Source organism: Sapajus apella, unplaced genomic scaffold, assembly GCF_009761245.1.
Source record: "Sapajus apella isolate SASKATOON/1434 unplaced genomic scaffold, GSC_monkey_1.0 scaffold18, whole genome shotgun sequence".
NCBI classification, from domain to species: Eukaryota; Metazoa; Chordata; class Mammalia; order Primates; family Cebidae; genus Sapajus; species Sapajus apella.
The window spans coordinates 25,092,361-25,111,372 of NW_022436958.1; the positions used below are offsets into that span (position 1 = coordinate 25,092,361).

At 37.5% G+C, this 19,012-nt stretch overlaps 1 long non-coding RNA gene and 1 pseudogene across 1 annotated transcript in view; both read left to right on the forward strand.

The window, feature by feature from the left end:
- LOC116557072 overlaps positions 1-19,012 on the forward strand; it is a 95,881-nt gene that overhangs the window by 35,493 nt on the left and 41,376 nt on the right. The window lies entirely within an intron of this gene.
- LOC116557071 lies at positions 9,623-11,689 on the forward strand (annotated as a pseudogene).

Consider the following 19,012-nt stretch of genomic DNA (forward strand, 5'->3'; position numbering starts at 1 on the left):
TGGTCTGCCTGCCTCGGCCTCCCAAAGTGCTGGGATTACCATTGTGAGCCACTGCGCTTAGCCCTTCTTTCCATTTTCTAATAGAATTTTTTAACTGCTGAGATTTTAAGAGGTTTTTTTATATTTAATATACAATCATTTTTGGATATGTGGTTTGCAAATATTTTCTCACAGTCTATGGTTTTTGTTTTCATCTTAGTAATAGAATCTTTCAAAGAGCAAAATTAAAAAATTCACAATACAGTAATTTATTACACAATGTATATTAATTCTGGAGTGTTTTATAATTATTTATCATATGGCACATATGTCCTCCGACTTTTGTTTTTTGGGATATATGTTCAGGTTTGTTAAATGGGTAAATCGTGTGTCTCTTTGGTTTGCTGTGCAAATTATTTTATCACCCAGGTAGTGAGCACAGTACCTGATAGGTAGTTTTTTCCCCCTCATTATCACTCTCCTCCCATCCTCCACTCTAACATAGACCCCAGTGTTTGTTGTTCCCTTCTTTGTGTACATGTGCACTTAATGTGTAGCTCCCACTTATAGGTAAGGACATGTGATATTTGGTTTTCTGTTCCTGCATTAATTTGTTTAGAATAATGCCCCCAAGATTCAACCATGTTGCTGCAAAGGACATTATTTCATTCTTTCTTTATGTTTATGTAGTGTCCTACGGTGAATATGTACCACATTTTCTTTATCCAGCCCACCATTGCTGAGAATCTAGGTTGATTCCATATCTTTGCCATTGTGCAAATAATGCTGTGATGAACATACAAGTGTAGTATCTTTATGGCAGAGCAACTGATATTCCTTTGGTTATGTATTGCTCTCTACAGTGACTGAAACTAGTTTACATTCTCACCAGCAATGTATAAGCATTCCCTTTTTTCTGTAACCTTACCAGGATCTGTTGTTTTTTAACTTTTTAATACTGGCCATTCTGACTAATGAGAGGTGGTATCTCATTGTGCTTTTTATTTGCATTTCTCTAACGATTAGTGATATTGAACATTTTTGCATATGCTTGTTTGCTGTGTGTATGACTTCTTTTGAGAACTTTCAGTTCAGGTACTTTGTCTATTTTTTAATGGGGTTGTTTTTTACTTATTAATTTGTTTAAGTTTCTTATAGATTCTGGATACCTGAAATTTGTCAGATGCATAGTTTGCAAAATTTTTCTCCCATTCTGTAGGTTGTCAAAGAGAGAAAGTTTTAAATTTGTATGAAGTCTAGTTAGTCATTTTTTCCCCTTTATCAATTATGCTTTTGATGTCAAATCTTAGAACTGTTTTTGCCTAACCCTAGATTCTGATTTTTTCCTATGATTTTTTTCTAAAAGTTTTACTATTTTACACTTCATTTTAATGTGTGTAACTCATTTTGAATTGATTTTTATATGAAGTGTGAGATGTAGGTTGAAGTTCATTTTATTGCCTATGGGTGTCCAATTGCTCCAACACTGTTTGTTGAAAAGGCTATCTTTCTTCCATGAATTGCTTTGTACTGCCGTCAAAAATCATTTGTGCATATTTATATGGCCCTATTTCTGTGTTCTCTGTTCTATTCCATTGACATATGTGTCTGTAGACTACAACTACTTAGTCTTGATTATGGTAGCTATATAGATAGTCCTGAAATTAGGTATATTGGTTTTTCTTTCTTTTAAAAGTTGTTTTAGCTATTCTAGTTCTTTGATTATTCACATAAATGTAAAATAATCTTGTCTAAATATAAAAAACCTACAGAGATTCTGATAAGAATTATACTAAACCTATGCATCAATTTGGGGACAATTAACATCTTTAATATATTGAGTATTTCAATTCATGAACATGGTAGTTTTTATTTTTTTATTTTTGGTCTTATCTTGGTTTTGGCCTAAGTATAATACTATCTTCATAAAATGAATTGAAAAATGTTTCCTCCCTTTCTGTTTTCTCTAAAAGATTGTGTAGAATTGGTGTTAATATTCTTCAAATATTTATATTTTCCAGTGAAACCACCAAGGCCTGCAGATTTCTCTTTTTTTTTTTAAGTTAAAAATTTAGTTATTTTAATAATGATTTGGATTTTCAAATTATGTATTTCATATTGGGTGAGTTATGGTAATTTGGGTTTGTTGGAGAATTGGTTCATTACATCTAAGTTGTCAATGTTTGTAGAGTTGTTCATAGTATTTATTATCCTTTTGGTGGCTATAGGTTCTTTAGTGAAATCTCCTGTTTTATTTCTGATATTGGTTATTTGTGTCTTCTCTATCCTTCTCTTTCTTTAGGGACAGAGTCTCACTCTGTTACCCAGGCTGAGTGAGGTGGTGTGATCATAGATCACTGCGGCCTTGAACTCCTGGACTCAAGTGATCCTCCCACTTCAGCCTCCTGAGCAGTTGGGACTATAGGCACATACCACCATCCTGGGCTGCTTGTTTTTTATTTTTGGTGAAGATGGGGGTCTTGCTATGTTTCCCAAGCTAGTCTCAAACTCCTTGCCTCAAGCCATCCTCCTACCTTGACCTCCTGAAAGCACTAGGATTACGGGAATAAACCACTACTCTAGCCTGTATTTTGTTGTTGTTTTAAAATCCATTCATCCACTGTTTTTTTTTTTTTAATTGATATATTAGTGATAAGGGATGGGGTGCAGAGAAGTGCTAAGAGGAGAAGAGTGGGGTCCCTGGCCAGCGCTCCACCCTGGGCTGTGCTCATGGAGGTAGATAAGGACACAAACATTTCTGTCTTTATGCCCAAATGTTGATTTTTCCAAAACCACCCTAGCCCTCTATGCCCCCATCCTGTTCCTATAAAAATCCGAAGACACTAGCGGGCAGAGACACTAGTAAACCACCTTCCCACTCCATCTCCCTTCTGGCTTCCCCATCCACCTCGCTGAGAGCTACCACCACTCAATAAAAAACCTTGCAGTCATTCTCTAAGACCAAGTGTGATCTGATTTTTCTGGTACACTAAGGCAAGAACCTGGGATACAGAAAGCCCTCTGGTCCTTGCATTAAGGCAGGGGGTCTAATTGAGCTAATTAACACAAGCTGCCTGTGAACGGTTAAAGTGAAAGGGCACACTGTAACTCACGCCCGCTGGGGCCTCAGCAGCTGTAAACATTGAGCCCTAGACGCTGCCATAGGGTCAGAGCCCACTCTACCCTTGACCTGCCCGTCTGCTTGCTCCCCCTAAGGGTTTTGAGCAGGCGGATCCTGCAGAAGCACACAACAACCCCATCACCATGTCCTGTGTGGGGGACAAGGGAATTTTTCCAATTTCAACAGGACTTACATTTACCCTACATTTTTTTTTTATGTTTGTTCTCTTTTCTCAGCTATCTTGTTTTCTTCTTCTTGCCTTTGAGTGGGTTACTTGAACAATTTTTAGTATTCCATTTTATTTACAGTGTTTTTGAGTGTATTTCTTGACATGGTTTTTTTTTTTTTTTAGAAAATTTGATCTAGGTATTGCAACATACATAGTTTATCACAATCTACTGGTATCATTATTTTACCAGTTTGTGTAAAGTATATAAATGCTACCTCCATCCCTTTCTTATTTTTTGTTTATAATTGTCATAAATATTTACTCTGCATACATTTAGAACCCCACATAAGAGAGTTCTATAATTTTTGTTTCAACTATCATAATTTAGAACACTCAAGACGCAAAGGAAAGCCAATTGTATTTACCTATATTTCTGTTGCTGCATTCCTTTTTCATTTCTGATGTTCCAAGCTTCCTTCTTTTAACATTTGTGTTTAGAGAGATTTTTTTTTTTTTTTTTTTTTTTTTTTTTTGAGACGGAGTTTCGCTCTTGTTACGCAGGCTGGAGTGCAATGGCGCGATCTCGGCTCACTGCAACCTCCGCCTCCTGGGTTCAGGCAATTCTCCTGCCTCAGCCTCCTGAGTAGCTGGGATTACAGGCACGCACCACCATGCCCAGCTAATTTTTTGTATTTTTAGTAGAGACGGGGTTTCACCATGTTGACCAAGATGGTCTCCATCTCTTGACCTCGTGATCCACCCGCCTCAGCCTCCCAAAGTGCTGGGATTACAGGCGTGAGCCACCGCGCCCGGCCCTAGAGAGCTTTTTTAAAGCTATTCTTTTAGGGTAGGACTACTTTTGAAAAATTCTCTTAATTTTCCTTTATCTGAGAATGTACTGCTTTCTCCTTAATTCCTGAAGGATAATTTCGCTGGGTGCAGGGTTCTGAGCTGACAGTTCTTTTCTTTCAACCCTTGGAAGATACTGTGCCACTTCTTTCTGGCTACCATGGTTTCTTTGGGGAGAAGCTCACTGTTACTCAAATAGTTTTCCCCTAAATGTAAGGTGTCATGACTGCTTTCAACACTTTGTTTTTAGTTTCAGAATTTTAATTATGGTATGTCTTCATGTGTATTATTTTGTTATCTTATATGGGGTTCACTCAACTTCATGAATTTGTAGTTCTATGTCTCTTGCTAAATGTGGAAGTTTTCAGCCATTAGTTCTTTAAGTACTTTTTCACCCCTGCCCTCATTCTTCTCTCTTTCCAGGACTTTGATGACACAAATATTACATTTTAAAAAAGTTCCTGAAACATGTTCATTTTTTCAAGCCTGTTTTCTCTATGTTTTTCATATTGACTGATTTGTATTGTTTGCTCTTTCTGTTTATCATTTCTTTCCTCTGTTTCCTCCATTCTGCTGTTGAAGTTATTCATGGAGCTTTTTAAAATTTTACTTACTATGTCTCTCAGTTCTAAATTTCAATTTGGTTCTTCTTTATATATTTCATTTCTTTGCTGAGACATTCTTTTTCTTTGCTAAGGCTTTCTATTTTTTTCATAGTTTCAAGCCTGTTTGTAATTACTCATTGAAACATGTCTATAACGGCTGCTTTAAAATCTTTGTTAGGTAATTCTAGCACCTCTGTCATCTGTTGTTGGCATCTATTACTTTTGGTTGTTAGTGTGATTTTTGATTTTTGATGAAATCTGGAATTTTTTTATTTTTTATTTATTTTTTATTTATTTTTATTTTTTATTAAGCCCTTCCTATATGCTGGCTACTAGGTCATGTTCTCTGCTGGATTTGTAAAACTGACTAATCCTCATGCTCACCTTTTGAATTGGTAACTATGCTTATCCCCATTTTACTAAGAAGGAGACTGAGTACTGGAGGGAGCACTATGAATCACCCAAAACTTCATAACTCAAATGTGGCAAAACCATGAAGAATTCTTTGGGAGAAATTCTCCATGACACTCTTGCATTTCAGCACATTGTACAAGCACAGCACTGACTGTTTTTGTTCTGAAAGGTCTTTTCAAAGGTGTTTTGTATAGTGAACAGTCTTGGAAGAAAGACAGTGCCTTCTTCTGGAGCAAAGGGCAGACACACTTAAGGTCCAGGATGATAAAGGCATCGTCTCTTTGGGGAGGTCAGGCAGGCTTCCTGCCTGCCTTAAGTCAGGTTGGCCTGCTTTTACAGAATACCATAAATCAGGTGGCTTAAATGGCACACATTTATTTCTCACAGTTCTGGAGACTGGGAAGTCTGAGATCGGGATGCCAGAATGGTTGGGTCCTGCTGAGAGCCCTCTTCCCGGCGTGCAGACGGCTGCCCTCTTGCTATGTCCTCACATTCCTCACATAAGGGAGAGACGGCAAGCTCTGTCTCTTTTCCTCTTCTTATAAGTGTACTGCTCCCATGATGGGAACTCCACACTCATGACTTCATCAAAGCCTAGTTAATTCCCAAAGGCCCTACCTCTCATATCATTGCATTGGGTGTTAAGGGCTTCAACAGATGAATTCAGGGTGGGATACAAACATACAGGCCATAATACCACCCATTAGAAAAGACACACATTCTCTTTTTTTTTTTTTTTTTTTAAGAAAGAGAGAAAGAAAGAAAAAGAATAAAAAAAAAAAAAGAAAAAGAAAAAAGAAAGAATAAAGGAAAGGAAGAAAGAGGAAGAGGAAGAGGGAGAGAGAACAGGGGTGTTGCATTATTGCCCGGCCTAGAATGCAGTCTAAAAATGGGTATGCCTGTAATTGTGTTTAATAATAGAGATATAAAAAAAATGAGGGAAGAAAATAATTAACAAGCAGCCAACAAATATTGCATTTAAACCTGTAAATACGTGTGATGTAGTACTGGTAAGAGTGTATATTTTGTGTATTTAAAGTGGAGAGTTCTATGAATGTTAATTAAGTCTACTTGTTCCGGATCTGAGTTCAAGTCCTGAATATCAATGTTAACTTTCTATCTCATTGATCTGTCTAATATTGATGTTGAAGTCTCCCACTATTATTATGTGGGAGTCCAAGTCTCTTTATAAGTCTTATATATCTGGGTATTTCTGTATTGGGTGCATATATATTTAGGATCTTTAGCTCTTCTTGTTCCTTTTATCTTTATGTAATATCCTTCTTTGCTTCTTTTGATCTTTGTTGCTTTGAAGTCTATTTTATCAGCAAAAATTGCAAATCCTGCTTTCTATTTATTTATTTTTGCTCTCCATTTGGTTGGTAAATTTTTCTCCATCCCTTTGTTTTGAGTCTTTGTGTATCCTTGCATGTGAGATGGATCTGGATGTAGCATACCAATGGGTCTTGGCTTTTTTTGCCTATCTGTGTCTTTGGATTGGGGGATTTAGTTGATTTAAATTTAGAATTAATAACAATATATGTGAGTTTGATACTGTCATTTAATGTTAGCTGGCTGTTTTGCCCATTAGTTGATGCAATTTCTTAATTATGTTGATGTTCTTTATTTTTTGGTATTTTTTAGAAAGGCTGATACTGGTTGTTCCTTTCTATTTGTAGTGGTTCTTTCAGAAGCTCTTGTAAAGCAGTCCTGGTGGTGATGAAATCTCTGAGTGCTTGCTTGTTCACAAAAGATTTTATTTTCCTTCGCTTATGAAGCTTAGTATGGCTGGATGTAAAATTCTGGGTTGAAAGTTCTTTTCTTTAAGGATGTTGAATATTGGCCCCCACTCTCTTCTGGCTTGTAGGGTTTCTGTTGAGAGATCTGCTGTGAGTCTGATGGGCTTCCCTTTATGGGTAACCTGACCTTTCTCTCTGGCTGCTCTCAGTATTTTCTCCTTCATTTCAACCCTGGTGAATCTAGCGATTATGTGCCTTGAGGTTGGTCTTTTTGAGGAATATCTTTGTGGTGTTCTCTGTATTACCTGGAGTTGAATATTGTCCTGCCTTGCTAGGTTGGGAAAGTTTTCCTGAATAATATCCTGAAGCGTATTTTCCAGCTTGGATTGATTCTCTTCGTCACATTCAGGTACACCTATCAAACGTAGATTAGGTCTTTTCACGTAGTCCCATATTTCTTGGAGACTTTGCTCGTTCTTTTTTATCCTTTTTTCTCTAATCTTGTCTTTTTGTTTTATTTCATGAAATTGGTCTTCGACCTTTGATATCTTTTCTTCTGCTTGATCAATTCGGCTATTAAAATTTGTGCATAGTTCACGAAGTTCTCATGTTGTATTTTTCAGCTCCATTAATTCACTGAGATTCCTCTCTAAATTGTGTGCTATTGTTAACATTTCATCAAACCTTTTTTCAAAGTTCTTAGTTTCTTTGCATTGGGTTAGAACAAGTTCTTTTAATTCCCAGAAGTTTCTTATCCACTTTTTAAACCCACCCGGCGCAGTGGGTTGCTCAGATTTTAGCGCCGGGAGTCAACAAGTTGGACGTCCATTCAGAAACCCAACGATAAAGATGGTAATTATAAAGACTACAGATGGATAAATTTATAACGAAGGGAAGAAACCAGCCTAAAAAGGCTGAGAATACCCAAAATCAGAACGCCTCTCCCTCTACAGGGGATCACAGTTCCTCATCAGCAACAGAACAAGGCCTGATGGAGAAAGACTGTGTTCCATTAGCAGAAGCAGGCTTTAAAAAGTGAAAATTTTTATATTATGAGACCCTAAATCTTATTTAAACCTTTTGATTGGCCTTCTCTGATACCACTCTACTAGTGGAAGGAGGGAGGTGCCACCTTGTTAATATCAGGTGGAATGGAAGTCTAGGTTCTCCAATTGGCCTTGTTGACACTTGAATGGAAGGGACTCCTTATTACTACTGGGCAAGGGTGGGAATTCTGGCACCACGTAAGGTCTCCATTGATACTGTGGTGGGGGTGGCCTCATTATTGCTGGGTGATGGTGAAAGTACTAATTCTTTAATAGGCCTCCTCTGATACTACCTCAGGGAGGTGTGGAGGGTTCCTCATTACTGCTTAATGACGGTAGAAGTTCTGCCTCTTTGTGTGGTTTTTACTCGTACTGCAGGGATGGGGAGATCATGTTATTGGCCAAAGGGATGAATGTCCTGACTCCCTACTTGGCTTTCTTTGATACCACTCTGGTTGAGGGTGTTGGAGCACCTTATTAGTGTCTCATGAGAGTGGAAGTCTAGGCTCCTCAAGTGACCTTCATTGGCATGGATGGGAGTGGAGCAACAACTTTTTCTGTGGGGTTAGGGTAGAACAGAGCATTTCTTGTTTAAACATTTTCTGACTAGGCCAACCTTTTCCTGGCCTTCAGCTAGAGACAAGCTTTTGTTCAGGCTATGTTGCCCATGCCTGTTGGTATGTCCATGTTTCTTGCTTCTTCAGCTGGATGTCTTGGATGTGTTAGGCGAAAATAAAGCCCAAGGAATGCATGACCATGTTGTTCTTTGGGGTTTGATGTTCCTAGCAGTAACCTTCAGACCACCTTTCAGAGTCTTTCTGTGTTTGCTTTATGTATTATATCCAGGGTTTTTAGTTTTACCTAATAGGTGGAATAAGGAAAAATACATTTATTTCGTCTTCCTGGAATAATGTGTCTTATAGAAAAGATTTTATTTGCTGCTGAGATTAGGAGTTTTAGTGGATGAAGATAGGGTAGTTGAGGGGAGGAGGAAGAGAAAGGAGAGGAAAGAAAAACAGGTTCTACCACTCCTAAAAAACTGTGAGCCCTGATCGAATATTTGTTCATTAACTCTTAATTCAGCAAATGTTTATAATTCACCACTGTATGCCCAGGAGAGTGACTGGTGCTAGGAACACAAGGATAAGTAAGATTTTTTTTTTTTGCTTATTAGGAGCTTAAAATCTAGTCTTATAGAAGCTAACACCGAAATAAGCAAATTGTTACATGTTATAATAAAAGAACTGGATCCTAAAGTATGAGTAGAAGTTCTCTAGGTTAGCTAAAATGAAGATGATTTAGACAAAAGAAATGACTTGTTTGAAGGCATGAAAGCATAACATTTTTATGGATTTAAGAGGATGGCATTCATTGGTGTGAAAAGAGTAAGGGTTTCTTATGAGTGAATGGTGGGAGATTAGACTAAAAATATTAGAATCAGATTGTTGAAGGCTTTAATACATATTCATGCTAAGGATGTTTTACACTTTGGTTCTTTTTTTGAGACAGGGTCTCACTCTGTTGCCTAGGCTGGAGTGCAGTGGCATGCTTTAGGCTCACTGCAGCCTTGACCTCCCGGCCCAGGTGATCTCTCCACCTCAGCCTTCCAAGTAGCTGGGAATACACGCACGTGCCACCTGGTTTATTTTTTGTAGAGATGCCTTGATTGCTCAGGCTGGTCTTCAACACCTGGGCTCAAGTAGTCCACCCACCTTAGCCTCCTGAAGGGCTGGGATTACTGGTGTAAGCCACTGTGTCTGGCTGGTATTTTAGACTTTATGCAGGCAATGGAGAATAATCATTAAGCTATTTTAGTGAACGTTTAAAATAATAACTTTGGGCACAGCTTGAATCCTGTCCTCTCACTTTCCTCCATGGACAGCATGAGCTTCACCACTTGCTCCACCACCTTCTCCATTAACTACCTGTCCCTGGGTTCCATCCAATCACCCAGTCACAACATCCATCCTGCCAGCAGTGTGGTTAGCATCTATGCAGGTGCCAGGGGCTTGGGCTCCTGGATCTCTTTGTCCCCACCAGCTTCTGGGCAAAGCCTGAACGGCCACCGGCCCTCCTAATTGGACAGAGTGAGGAGCTAAGAGATTGAGAATCAGAGGCTGGAGAACAAAATCTGGGAACACCTGGAGAAGAAGGGGCCCTCGGTAAGAGACTGTGGGCATTACTTCAAGACTGTTGAGGACCTGAGGGCTCAGATCTTTGCAAATTGTATGAACAATGGCCACATCATTCTGCAGATTGTCAAAGCCCATCTTGCTACTGATAAATTTAGAGTCAAATGTGAGACAGAGCTGACCATTCACCAGTCTGTGGAGAGTGACATTCATGGGCTCCACAAAGTCATTGATGACACTAGTGTCACTCAGCTGCAGCTGGAGGCAGAGATCAGGGCTCTCAAGGAGTCGCTCTTCATGAAGAACCATGAAGAGGAAGTAAAAGGCCTACAGGCCCAGATTGCCAGCTTTGGGTTGACTGTGAAGGTAGATACCCCAGAATCTTAGGACCTCAGCAAGATCATAGGAGAAATCTGGGCCCAGTACGACAAGCTGGATCTGAAGAACTGAGGGGATCTGGACAAGTACTGGTCCTAGAAGATTGAGGAGAGCAACACAGTGACCACCATGCAGTCCACCATCAGACCTCCTGAGATGACACTCATGGAGCTCAGATATATAGTTCAGTCCTTGGAGATTGACTTGGACCTGATGAGAAATCTGAAGGCTAGCTTGGAGAACAGCCTGAAAGAAGTGGAGGCCCACCACTCCATGCAGATGGAGCAGCTAAATGGAGTCCTGGTGTACCTGGAATCAGAGCTGGCACAGACCTGGGCAGCAACAGGCCCACAAGTACAGGCCCTGCTGAATATCAAGGTCAAGCTGGAGGCTGAGAGAGCTATCTACTGCTGCCTGCTGGAATATGGGGAGGACTTTAATCTCGGTGATGCCCTGGACAGCTGCAATTTTATGCAAACCATCCAACAGACCACTGCCTGCAGGACAGTGGATGGCAAAGTGGTGTTTGAGACCAGCACCACCAAAGTTCTGAGGCACTGAGCCAGCAGAAACAGGGTACCCTTTAGGGAGCAGGAGTCCAATAAAACATTTAGAGGTCAAAAAATGAAAGTAATAAAATAATGACTTTTAAAATGTTTGTATCTATGTCTACGTATATCTTTTAATATCCTTTAACATGTGTTGGTTAGATGCCTGCCTTCATCTATCTTTTCCTTTTTACCTTTTCCTGTATGACATCTGTGTCTAGAAATAGGGGAGAGAGATGTTTGGCTAAACATCCAGAGTTACTAGATAGAAATGTGTAAATGTAACAGATGCACAAGTGCAGCTCAGGATGAAGCTATTGTTTCAAATCTATTTTCACTGTTTGTGTGTTTAAATGTAGTAGCACCCAGTTAATCCTAATAGTCACCTCATAGTTCCTTCGCCCCTTATAGTCATTTCAGCCTATTTATCAACAATGGCTTTTCATAGAATCTACTCAAATTATACACGGATGGGTTGTACATTATATTAATTTTAGGAAATGAAATACTCATATTTTACCAAGGAAATTGGTACATTAGGCTGTTCTTGCATTGCTATAAATAAATACCTGAAATTGGGTAATTTATAAAGAAAATAAGTTTAATTGGATTCTGGTTCTGCAGGCCATACAAGAATGGCATACACATCTGCTTGGCTTCTGGGGAGGACTCAGGGAGCTTTTACTCATGGCAGAAGGTGAAGTGGGAGCAGGCACATCACATGACCAGGGCAGGAGCAAGAGAGAGAAAGAGTGGGAGGTGCCACACACTTTTTTTTTTTTTTTTTTTTTTTTTTAGGAGGGGGTTTCACTCATGTTACCCAGGCTGGAGTGCAATGGCGCGATCTCGGCTCACTGCAACCTCCGCCTCCTGGGTTCAGGCAATTCTCCTGCCTCAGCCTCCTGAGTAGCTGGGATTACAGGCACGCACCACCATGCCCAGCTAATTTTTTGTATTTTTAGTAGAGACGGGGTTTCACCATGTTGACCAGGATGGTCTCGATCTCTTTACCTCGTGATCCACCCGCCTCAGCCTCCCAAAGTGCTGGGATTACAGGCTTGAGCCACCGCGCCCGGCCCCGCCACACACTTTTAAACAAACATTTCGTGTGGATTCACTCCTTGCCAAGGTGATGGCACCAAACCATTCATGAGTGATACACCCCCAGATCCAAATACTTCCCACCTAGGACCCCTCCAACACTGGAGATTACATTTCAGCAGGAGATTTGGTGAGGACACAGATCCAAGCCATATCAATGGGAATATATGGCTCTGGCTCATTATGTTAAAATAAATAAAATAATTTTATCATGCGGAGTGTTATGTTAATTTTCATTGTTTTCTTCTTATTTGCATCTATGGTCATTATCTTTCCTTGCCTTCAGTATTAGTATCTGTAAGGTTTCTCTCTCCTGGAATAGCATATATTCAAACCTTATGATATCCCTAATGTATTGGTGTATTTTTAAAAAGCCCATATACAATAACACTTTATTTTTATGCTGTCTAAATCTTTTATTTAAAGACATCTGGTATGTTTGGCTCAGCGGACAAAATATGACAGTGCTGAAAAGTAGTATTAGCAATTCTTATGACTTTCTACATATTTTAAGATGTTTATGGCAGAAATTACATACTGTGGTAGATAGAGTAGCAGACTAAGAAAAATTTATCACTGACATGCTATTACTTACTTTTTTGTGACCTTGAGAAAATCAGTAGCGTTTTCTGTATTTCTGATTTTTAACCACAATTTTATAGCTATGAAAGAAGAAAAAAATGTTCCAAATATCTGTACAATAGGAATACTGAATTTTCAAGCATAATTCTTTTTTTTTTTTTTCTAATGTAGTATAATCCATTGCTACTGTTAGTGTTTCCAAAGTGGCAAACTTGATCTTGTTATAAGTAAAAACATGTCCTTTATATGGCCAGTGGTAACTTTTTGGTTTGAACTTCTATATGAATTAGGAATAAAAATATAATATTGAACTGAACTTCAACTTGTCACAAAAATTCTTTAACTATTAAGATATTTTAGGTATTAAAATTCAATTAGCATTAATCTAAATTTGAAAAATTATTATAATATTTCAATTATGTTTAGCTGCTTATAGTTTTAATTCATAGACATTAGTTGACTAGATACTGTCTCTGTAATTAGACCATGATAAATAATGCTATTGTGTGTGACACCGACAAGAATTAGGTAATAGTTTGGTATTTCAGCTTGTGTGTTCTGTCCTTTGCTGGAGAGAAAACATCATCCTGGTTCAAATGATCAGCACCTTGTTACATTTATTAGTGATTTGTTTTTTTTAAACTTTGAAAGTCTTTTTGTTATATTTGCTGAGGGTAGTGTAAATAAATTTGTATTCACAAGCCAGATTATCTTAGGTATTATTGATTCTGGTTACTTCCTTGATTTGTGGAATGATTAATTTCATTATGAATATTTCACAATCATCTGGGAAATTGGTTAAAAAAGAGGAACAATTTAATTTGCTATGGTATGTTTATATGTATATTTTTATATCTTTTATTTAAGGCAAAGATAAAGATCTAGGCCAATTAGAGAACTGAATAGGCCATGATCATTGGAAGTTGTGTGTGTAGTGACTTGACATTGTGATTTATGTGCATTTCTTTTTCAGACTGACGTTATTTAAAAATGGTGCTTGCTTAGTAGAGGTGCATAAGAAGAGGAATGTTGGAATTTTATCTTATTCACAATACACATGCCAGATATATTTTGCTTTCCTGAAAAAGTTGTACTATCTTTACTCCTTCTCTAAATCTGTTGCCTTTCTAAGCATGATACCAAAGGCAAATATCCTGAAGAAATGAGTGATAGATTTTACTACAAAAATTTAAAGCTGACTGCCAAAATCCACTATAAACAAGATTGAAAGGCAACTGACAAGTCAGAACAATGGGAGTAACACATATGGTGAACAAAGGGTGAAAATCCTTCTTATAAAAACTCTTAAAATACAAGAGCATATTGCACATACCAGATCATCCTTTCATCTGGAGAGCCAGGTACTGTTATTATCTTTATTTTATAGCTAGACAAAGAAGTCAAAAGGGGTCTCACAGTCATGAGTGAAAGATTCAAACCCAGGCTGTCTGACCCGAGTCTATGCTTTTAACCACTGAGCTACACTGCCCTCCATTGTTACAGATGGCCAGAGATGTGAACAGGCAATTTACAAAGACACCCAACAGCTAGCAAACATATAATATTTATTTTCTTTCTGGAAATTGAATAATGGAAATGAAAATAATTAGAGGACATTTTGTCTATAAAACTGACAAAAATTTTAAACAATTGTTAGGTTCATTATTGGCAAGATATGGAAAAACCAGACAATGGATAAATCCTTTTATTAATTTAACTCATCAATGTTAAAACTTAGTTATAGTTTTTAACATTGTAATTTAATTTTTAGTTATTAATCCTGGGAAAATAATTGTGTATATGTGAGATTTAGTTATGAGGATGTTAACTCAATATTTGTTTATAATAGCTAACAACTGTAGACAACCAAAATGTTCAACAATAGAGGACTGCTTAATTAGCATACATTTATAAAATGGAATACCAGTAGTTGTTTTTTTTTTTTTTTTTTTTGAGACGGAGTTTCGCTCTTGTTACCCAGGCTGGAGTGCAATAGCGCGATCTCGGCTCACCGCAACCTCCGCCTCCTGGGTTCAGGCAATTCTCCTGCCTCAGCCTCCTGAGTAGATGGGATTATAGGTAAGCGCCACCATGCCCAGCTGATTTTTTGTATTTTTTAGTAGAGACGGGGTTTCACCATGTTGACCAGGATGGTCTCGATCTCTTGACCTCGTGATCCACCCGCCTCAGCCTCCCAAAGTGCTGGGATTGCAGGCTTGAGCCACTGCGCCCGGCCACCAGTAGTTGTTTAAAGTGGTATTTTAAGGAGTTTTTCGAGGGGGCAACAGTTGTTCACGCCTGTAATCCCAGCACTTTGGGAGGTGAGGCTGGTGGGTCACCTGAGTTCAGGAGTTTGAGACCAGCCTGGCCAACATGGTGAACTCGCACCTCTACTAAAAATACAAAAATTAGCCAGGCATGGTGGCACGTGCTTGTAGTCCGAGCTACTCCGGAGGCTGAGGCAGGAGAATCGCTTGAACCTGGAGATGGAAGTTGCAGTGATGGAAGATCGTGCCACTGGATTCCAGCCTGGGCGACAGAGTGAGACTCTGTCTCAAAATAAAAATAAGTAAATAAATAGTTGTTTGATGGTATTTTATGTGTTAAGGGAATAAATGAGATCATTAGCTCATTAAGATTCCATTTAAAATTTATACATTATTGCATTGATAAAAGACTGAAAAGGTTTTTATAAAAATATTAACAGTGATTTACTCTGGTTAGTAGGAATATGAGTAGGTCTTATTTTTAATTTTCCAAATTTCCTATAATAAAGAAATTTTATTTTTTAAAAAACATAAAAGTTACAGGCTGAGTGTGGTGGCTCATGCCTGTAATCCTAGCACTTTGGGAGGCCGAGGCATGTGGATCACCTGAGTTCAGGAGTTCAAGACCAGCCTGACCAACATAGGTGAAACCCCATCTCCACTAAAAATGCAAAAATTAGCTCGTGTCGTAGTAAGCGCCTGTAATCCCAGCTACTCAGGAGGCTGAGGCAGGAGTATCACCTGAACTCGGGAGGTGGAGGTTGCAGTGAGCCAAGATTGCGCCATTGCACTCCAGCCTGGGTGACAGAGACTTCATCTCAAAAAAAAATTTAAAAATTACCAGAAAATTTCTCTAATTTAATTTACTTCTTGTTGCATGTAAGATTTTTAAAAAACATAATTGTAGATTTATAAGAGAAACGTTTTGATCTTTCCAACCTTCTTTAATTTCTAATAAATAGTACATGGTGGATCTTTATTTTAGTCTTCTAAAGAATAGTTCTCATAATGTTATTCCCAGGTAAACTTGAATGATGCTTTATTTGTTAAATCCATGTGAATTTTTCTGTGACTCACTTTAGGCCATAGTCTTATCTTTATTTCTTTAACTTCTTCCCATTCATATTTGCCTTTCTATTTATATACTTTCCAATATATTTCCTATATTCTGTTTTTCTTAAGAAAAGCTCCTCCAATTATTTTCATTTTTAAGCAATCATTTTAACTTTTATTTTAGAGTCGGGGGTACCTGTGCCTGTTTGTTACATAAATATGTTGTATCATGCTGAGGTTTGGGGTACCAATCATCTCATTACTTGGGTAGTGAGCATAGTTTTAATAGTTTTTCAACTATTATCTCACTCCTTCCCTCCCTACTTTAGTAGTCTCCAGTGTCTATCGTTGCCATCTGTATGACCACGAGCATCTAGTGTCTAGCTTTTAAATTCATTGCTTTCTAATAAAATATACCAGTGTTCATCCTTCAAAATTTTCTTTTTTTCTACAGAATAAAAATTTTGTGAAAATTCTGCATGAGATTTGTTGTGCGAAGTGGAAGATGCCAGCTTGCTTATTTTACCTTATTTTATTTAACAGAATTAAGATTACATAACCTAGTTCTCAATAATTGGTGGTATTTGTCGATGAACTTCTATCGATATTTTAATTTTCTGTTAACATGGGACTTATTAGTTAGGTCTCATTTCCGAACGCGTGAAACCTCCCCTCCCCCCAAATAAATGATCTCTCTCTCTCCTCTGCTTTCAGTAAGTCAATTTATATTTGGAGACATGGCACAGTACTAGATGATTCAAGCGGAGAAAGAACAAAAAAATATTTCTGGCACCCATTCCTTTCTTTTGTATGAACTAGCTCCCGACAGGTATCTAGTATATGCTGAGTTTCCTATCTTGCTCATACATATCAGGCAGAGTAAAGCAGGTAGGAGTCAGAGGCCTCAAATTAATGTCTGTAAATCATGAGGAAATACTTTGAGGCTGCAGTAGACTAAATGATGCCAGATTTGGTTTGATTTGCTGTAATTCTACCATTTGAACACTAAGTGGCACTAAAGCCTAGGTCACAGATAACATATTATCAATTCAAAGTCTAAGATTCGGGGTCTATTGGTGGGTAAATGGCTTTGGAAAATTGAAAAAAGGATTGATAGGAAAGTATTCTGAGCTTAAAGAAAGACAGAAAAATTAGTTTTACAATCAGTTATTTTTGGGAACTGTAAACTTAATCAAACTATCTTTCATTTATTTGCAAATTATTTAAAAGCAAAGAGTAAACCACTCTTAAAATGTCCAAAGATGATTAACCTCATTGCCACTTATCCTTGAATATTTTCCCTTTTTCTTTGAAGGGAAGAAAAATTTATACTTAGAAGAAGGTTTTCAGATAGAAAGCATCCATATGCATGTTGAACCTTAAGCTCCTGTGTACCCATAGTTGACAGTATCCATAGTAAACACTTTTTTTTTTTTCAACTCTGGTGTCTTTTGAGACTATTTAGTTATACTTATAAATGTGTATTTTTACATTTGGCCTAATTTGAGAAGTGTCAGTATAATTTGAGTTAGAAAAAAAGTCAGAATTTGGTTATTTTGGAGGGGAAAGAAAATTATATGTTTTGTTGCTTCTCTGAACTTTAAAAAAATTAATCTTTCCCAAGATTTATTGAGATATATAATTGACAAATAAAAATATATATGTTTAAAGTATACAATATAATAATTTGATATACATATACATTGTCAAATGATTACTACAATCAAGCTAAATAACACATTCATAACCTCACAGTTACCATTATTTATTTGCAGCTTTATTGAGGTGCAATTGACAAAAATGTATATATGTATGGTGTACAATGTGATATTTTGATTTACATATACATTGTGAAATGATAACCACAATGAAGCTTAACATATCCATCACCTCACATAGTTATCTTTTTTAGTGGGGAGAACATTTAAGATCTCTCATAGCAAATTTCAAGTATGCAATATGTTATTAACCATACTCACCATGTTCTACATTATATCCAGTACTTGTTCATCCTGTGTAACTGAAACTGTATCCTTTGACCAACATCTCCCCATTTCCCCAGCTTCTTTGCTCTGGGGTAACCACCATTCTACTCTCTACCTCTATGAATCTGACTCTTTTAGCTACTTCAGATAATTGGAGTCACACAGAATTTAACTTCTATGACTGGCTTATTTCTCTTAGCATGGTGTCCTCCAGGTTTATCTATGTTGTTACAAATGACAGAATATCCTTTTTTTTTTCTAAGACTGAATGATATTCCATAACACTTGATATGTAGAAAAAGAAGTATATAAATACATACACACACACACACACACATAAACCCCACATTTCCTTTATCCATTCATCTGCTGTTGGACACTTAGATTGATTCCATATCACGGCTATTGTGAATAAAGCCGCAGTGAACATTGGAGTATAGAAATCTCTTCAAGATACTGATTTTAGTATCTTTGCATATATACCTGGAAGTGGAATTCCTGGATCATATTGTAGTTCTATTTTTAATTTTTTGAGGAGGTTTCATACTGTTTTTTCATAATGACTGTACCATTTTACTGTCCCACCAACAGTGTACAAGGGATCCTTTTCACATTCTCACAAACATGTTATCTTTTGCCTTTTTGATAATAGCCATTCCAACAGAGGGACATTCTTATTTTGTTCCTGATCTTAGAGCTTTCAATTTTTTATCATTCAATATGATGTTAGCTGTGGGATTGTCATATGTAGCTTTTATTATGTTGAGGTATATTCCTTCTATACATAATTTGTTGAGAAGTTTTTTTAACCATAAAGAATACAGAGTTTTGTCAAATGCATTTTCTGCATCTATTGTGATGACCATGTGATTTTCATACTTTTCTGTTAATGTGGTATATCATATTTATTAATTTGTGTATGTTGAATCACCCTTGCATCCCAAAGATAAATTCTTTTTTTTTTCCCATTTATTTATTTTATTGCATTTTAGGTTTGGGGGTACATGTGAAGAACATGCAAGATTGTTGCATAGGTACACACGT